The following is a 6,361-nucleotide window of genomic DNA, read 5'->3' as shown; positions in this document are numbered from 1 at the left end:
CTATGTCGTAAAAAAAAGGTACTAGAGAAATTCCTTAATAATATGAATGTTATTTAGTTTCATGAAAATACACTAAGGGTCAAATGAGTTAAATGACTTCTCCAGACTAGCAATGCCTCTTGCTACACCTTCACAATTAGATTCGTTAGAAAAAGATAACATTGAATAATATCTAAATGTTCTCACCATTAAGTTATATGTCTGGCTAATAGGAATGACGTTCATCTTGGAAAGCTCACCACATGCTCAATGAACAAACAAATAGTGTGTGCGCGCATGCCATCGCTCTTCTTTAGCTTCAGATTCGGCTTGTTCACCTTGACAATGAGATTTATTATACAACCAGATGGACTCAGTCTGGACACAAAGTCACCGCGCTAGTCACCATGCCCCAGATATGTCTAGCCCCTGGACAAAAAACATATAATTTCACGTCATTTTCAAATACTTGAAAATTTGTACCTAGTCCCATTTTACTGAATAAATCCCACTTTAACGAAATAGAGCTTTTTGGGCTTTTACCTTCTCAAACTCAAACTTGGACTCAGACTTGGACTCGGACTTGGACTTGGGCTTTGGGCTCGGTCTCGGCCTTGGCCTTGGTCTCGGTCTCGGTCCCGGTCTCGGTTTCGGTCTCGGTCCCGGTCTCGGTCTTGGTCCTTCTCGGACTCCATCTCAGATTCCATCTCAGACTCCATCTCAGGTCCATCTCGAACTCTATCTTGGGTCCATCTCGGATTCCATCTCAGGTCCATCTCGGACTCCATCTCGGGTCCATCTCGGACTCCATCTCAGGTCCATCTCGGACTCCATCTCGGGTCTATCTCGGACTCCATCTCGGACTCCATCTTGGATCCATCTCGGACTCCATCTCGGGTCCATCTCAGACTCCATTTCAGACTCCATCTAGTGTCCTTTTTCTAGAGACTCTTTTATTGCTCACTTCATGCTCGTTTCTTGAGCACTTCATTAGGAGTTCCACTCCCGCTCTCGAATTTTCAAGTCGGAGCCTTTTAGTTGAAACGTGTTACGCTCATTTGGCTTTCGCTTCGGCCACTCCCACGTGGCACCCTTTTGGCTCCACTTTGGAGCTTAGGGTTTTGTGTCTCACACTGTCAACACCATAAACACTGCACCATAAAAATAGTGTCACCACATTTGCAAAGCATGAATAATAGAGAGTAACTCTTGCTTATATGTGGAATAGCGTTGTTCTATAGGATTTAAAGTTTGACTCTCATATGCAATAGGTTATCCCTCTTGTAGAGAACTCCTCTGAGTGCATAACCACTCGCATGGCATGTCACCTTATAAGGTTTTAATGGATCAGCAATGCGAAGCACTAGAGCCTTGCTCAACAATCATTTCAACACCACATAGCTCTCCTCTTGTGGTTTTTTCTACTCAAATGGCATGTTCTTGCATAACAACCGTGTCAAAGGAATAACAACCTCTGCAAACTTATGATGGAAACATTAATAGTAACTAGCCATACTAAAAAAGTTGCATAACTCGGCCATTAAAGTTGGTGTAGGCCAATTCTCCATCACAGCCACCTTCCTTGAATTCATCTTGACACCCTTAGATGTCATAATATAGCCTAAATATTCCACCTCTGACTTTGCAAAGTCATATTTACTCTTCTTCGCATAAAGTCTGTTGTCACGGAGTAACAAAAGAACCTTACGCAAATGCATCTTATGCTCCTCCATATTCTTGCTGAAAACAAGAATATCGTCTAAGAAAATCTCCATAAACTCATGAAGATAACACTCAAATACCTCAGTTAAGGGCTCGTAGCTTATGAACAACATCTTGAATGGTCCAAACCTTTACAGCTCCACTAGCACCATCTTCAGCACCACCATCGACAATGGGGAGTTGCTAAACTCAATGGGTGTGGAGGACGGCCGGAAGCCCAATGATTTGAAGCTCAACGCCTTGCGTTTCTCGCGGTCTCTAGACGACGACGACCTTCTGACAGTGGCTAATGCTCTTCTACGTGGTGAGGTAGTCTTCAACAAGACCAAAATGACTCCCGGCCATATTATGACATACGAGGACTTGTGCACGACTCTGAGAGCTCGTGCACTATTGAAGGATTGGATCTTCGAGCAAGTGGCCGTGGAGAGGGTGAGGATCGACACCACGCAAGAGATGATGGAAGAGCTGGAGTTGTCAAATGAAGACATCGACAAGTACGTGAAGGGGGCCCCCAAGTTCATCGATCTGCTGCGGGATGCCACGAAAAGTAAAGCTGAGAAGTTGGATCAGTATCCAAATTTCATTAAGAGGGATGTCGACCGCCGGCTTCAGAAACAGCTCAACCCCGCAGCAGAGGCTTATCGAGAACCTTACTGGGTATACGTGAATTCAGATGAGGATCAAAGGTGGAGGAGCATCGTTTCCCGCGGAGATGAGCAGGTCAAGAACATCTTTTGTGTGATGGACTTCACAAACGAGGAGATCACTCATGCAGACGAAGTCAGCTCCATCATTGACTTAATGGTGGGACTTGTAGAGGTGGAATCTTCAGTCCACTATATGATCTATGACTCCGAATCCTATCACAAGTTCTGGAAGGCCTTGAACGAGGTGAAGGCTCGGTTGAAAGGCAAAGAGATGCGGGAGATCCATGGGATAATGGCTAAGAAGAAGATACCGACGAATGTCCGCATCTTCACACTCGCCCTTGTTATTGGTCCTGCAGCAGAGTGGGACTGGAGTGACTTCCCAGCTTCATTCGACAAGGCCGATCGAATTGATCTGAGGGAGGTCAATTTACCCGTGCCTGAGGAACTGAAGACGGCTATGGAGCTTTCGAATCCAGAGAAAGCTCCAGGTGCAGCATGGGAAATGCTCAACTGGGTCTTCAACGCAATAGTGGGTGGGTCACCTGCTTCCGACTCCAAGGGCAAATGCGTTGTCGAGTACAACTGCGGCGGACTATTGTTTCAAGCCGCACTACTCAAGGGTGTCCCGTGTGTTGCGGTGACAAACTCCATTGAAGAGGTGACTTCAATGGAGCATATAATTACAGTTGCCAAAGAAAAATAGTATCTTCTCTGCGAACCTAGTGAGTACGCACTTTAAGTTTAAATGTTATCTCACAAGCTCTGTATGCAGGAGTGTGGCCACCCCCAGATGCTGAAACGGTGTTAACAGCTACTGTTGAAGATACCCATGTTGGGCCGAGCTCACAACTTGCACAAGGTAAGGTCACGTGAGGCCTCACGCCATTTTGATTATAGATCGTTGTGAATATTCAGACACGAGGACTGAAAAGCGCACTGGTGGCGCATCGAAGAAGGACAAACAGACAAGCAATAGGAAAAAAGGAGGTACAAATTATATTTGCAATGGCGTGTGGTCTCATGCCATTCCTTGCAGGAGACACTTCTTCAAAGGCAAAACAAGCAAGCACCAGCCAAGTACAACGGACGAGAGGTACCAATCATTTTTGTTATACGTGAATTCTCATGCCATTGCTTCTTGCAGCTCAAATTCCAAAGAGACTAAGGCAAGCAGCGCAGACCTCACGACAAGAACCTGAAGGTTTGATGGCGTGTGGCCCCACTCAATTAACTAATGTTCTTGCAGATCGCATCGAGGAAATCGAACGGAACAACGTGCCTCCAGTGGAGGAGGGGGAGGCCTCGAAGAGTGATAAGGAGAGTTCCGAAACAGGTACGATCATGACATATGGCCCTATGCACTTATCTAAGTTTGTATTTCAGGGGAACGAGTTGAACCAATGGAAAACTTTATGAAAGGTAACTTAAAAATATTATGGGATGTTGCATGTGTTGATGCAATAATATACAGTTCAAGTGCCAAGGAGATGTCGTGAACCTTGAATTAGGCTACCTACAAAACAACTTTCAGACGCTGTAGACAAAGAGATGGACAACCGACCAGGGCAGAGGAGGAAGGGTAAAAGCATTTGTATGCTTATCGCGTATGTCCTCATGCTATTTCTGTAGAACGGGTGCATAAAAAACGAAAGCGAAAGGGAATTGAGGAGCAGGCACCTGAGGATGCCGAAGGCACGACAGAGCCTCCAAGGACGGGAAGTAAAGCGTCATGGTTATTGCGTGGGTCCTCATGCCATTTCTTGCAGATCAAGCTCAAACTGACAGTGGTCATAAAAAGCGAAAGCACGTTGGACAGTCGTCGGGATCAGAGGCGTTTGATTCGAAAAGGAAGAAGGGCAATGAAAAGATGATAGGTAATGCCTCACGGTTATGGCGTGTGTGCTCATGCCATTCATTGCAGATCAAGGGCTGAGTGAAAGCAGCCAGTCACCACCTCCTGACTCAGATTCCTATGGTGGACTCCCCTTCCCCAATCTCAATGGAGAGGTACAATGGATGAGGGATGCTTTTCAAGTCAGGGCCACGTTTTTCTCATCTCGTCGTCTTCGAAGGGTGCAAGAACGTGCAGAAACCATGTTAAGACAGTCGGGTGAGGATATGGTCCTAGGTCACGCACTAAAACAGGCTATGGATGTCTTGTATTTTGAGATGGAGATTGGGCCAGATGATTTTCCCAAGATGGTCCTGGAAGAACAAGCCATCCAGCCTGAGCAGCCTATGGAAGAAATGTAGGAGGGGGATAAGGAGCCAGAGAAAGATAATGAGCAGGAAGAGCAGAAGGACGAAGAGGAGGACAAAGAAGAGGAGGACGAAGAAGAGGAGGACGAAGAGGACTTGGATGGTCCTCACAATGGTGACGATCACAATAACGACGACGACGATGATGACGACGATGGCCAGCCTGAGGTGGCCAAAGAGCAGCGGAGGAAGGTCATACAAGACAAACCATCAGGTAAATAATAGTACATCCATTCCTAACCTTTTACCATTTCTAACATTGTCCATGTAGGTCGCAGAGCAAATGGTAAGTAGAGATTATTCAGTTGAATTAAGATACAAACTCTAGCCTTTAGTGTCGAGGAAGGATAGTGCCAAGCAAGGGTCGAAACGTATGTTCAATCCTTTAGAATCAGTAGTGCACCCAAGTGATATTGGTCCTAGTTCCTCAATAGCAGTTGATGGTAAATACAGTATAGTCAATTCAATGTGCTAATGAGTTTGTTTTTAGTAGCACGGGAGGATACCATCTCAATCGAAGGGAGATATTTGGACATGCATATGGATCCGCCAGTGGACTCTACTTGCCTGCAAGAGTCATCAGAACTGGTGGAGGCTACTATCCATATCAACGCCAAGCAAGCTGACCACGCTCCACTTGATGCTGCCCATACCACTGAGTCAATCTTGTCCACGTATCCAACTGACGGTGACCAGGCGCCATTGGACCCGCATGAGGCCGCCCCAGCCGTCGAGCCGGTCGTATCCTCATTTCCAACGGACTCAACGTGTGCCCAATCGTCTGACTATGCGCCGTTGGAACCTCCCTACACCGCCCTTGCTGCCTGTTCGGTCATGTCCACTTTGCCAACGGAGGCACCAACTGAAATGGCGTGTGATCACACGCCATCAGAACCACCCCATGCCACTATTGAGCCAGTTGTACCAGAGTCTACAGCTGAAATGGCATGTGCCCACACGCCATCGGATGCGATTGACCCCACATTGCAGAGGAGAGTATTTGCGCCCTTCACGTTTCCTCGACCAAAACCCTCTCAACGACCATCGGGAGCACCATTCGCTAATATTGTAGATGGTAAAATTGACTTGTACCATTTTTTATGCTGACGCATTTCATTTCAGAGTCACGGCAAAGGTACTGTATCATTATTGATCTGAACGGTGTCCTTTTCTCCCATGAGCGTGGCTCGTCCTCGAATGTCACTGCACCCTCCAAAGCCTGCGGTCGCAAGTTGGTCAAAAGAGACAGATTCACATTAATCACACGGGAGAAACTGCGGGATCTAATAATGACCATGCGACACTTAAAACAGAGGGCTGGGTTCAATTTGCAATTGGGAGTTTGGACATCCATGATGCGCCACAATGCATTAACGTTGCTACAGATGATGCACAATCAGACGCAAGTAATATTACCATTTGACTTTCTCCTAACGTAGGAGGATTGCTTGACTATGGTCCATGTGAGGGGTAGCAAGCCCATCTTCGTCAAGCTAGAGGCTGTAGTGATGAACCGGATTGCTAGGTCAAGTGAAATCCTCATCATCGATGACTCGCTGATTAAAACTGCAGCGAACACGCACACATATGCAGTGCACCCCATCTCTTGCAGTATGGAAACTAGGGAGAAGAAACCGTATGTTCTGGGGGACCTTGCAAAACGGCTTGGAGCGATGGTGATAGAGAACCGGCCAGTCCAGGAGGTGGCAGCAGAAATCAACCAAATGGCAGATGGAACGGTATATCAG

This window comes from Selaginella moellendorffii, unplaced genomic scaffold (genome assembly GCF_000143415.4).
Source record: "Selaginella moellendorffii unplaced genomic scaffold, v1.0 SELMOscaffold_7, whole genome shotgun sequence".
NCBI classification, from domain to species: domain Eukaryota; kingdom Viridiplantae; phylum Streptophyta; class Lycopodiopsida; order Selaginellales; family Selaginellaceae; genus Selaginella; species Selaginella moellendorffii.
The sequence above is the reverse complement of the archived record's forward strand: the minus strand, read 5'-3'. Positions refer to the sequence as shown.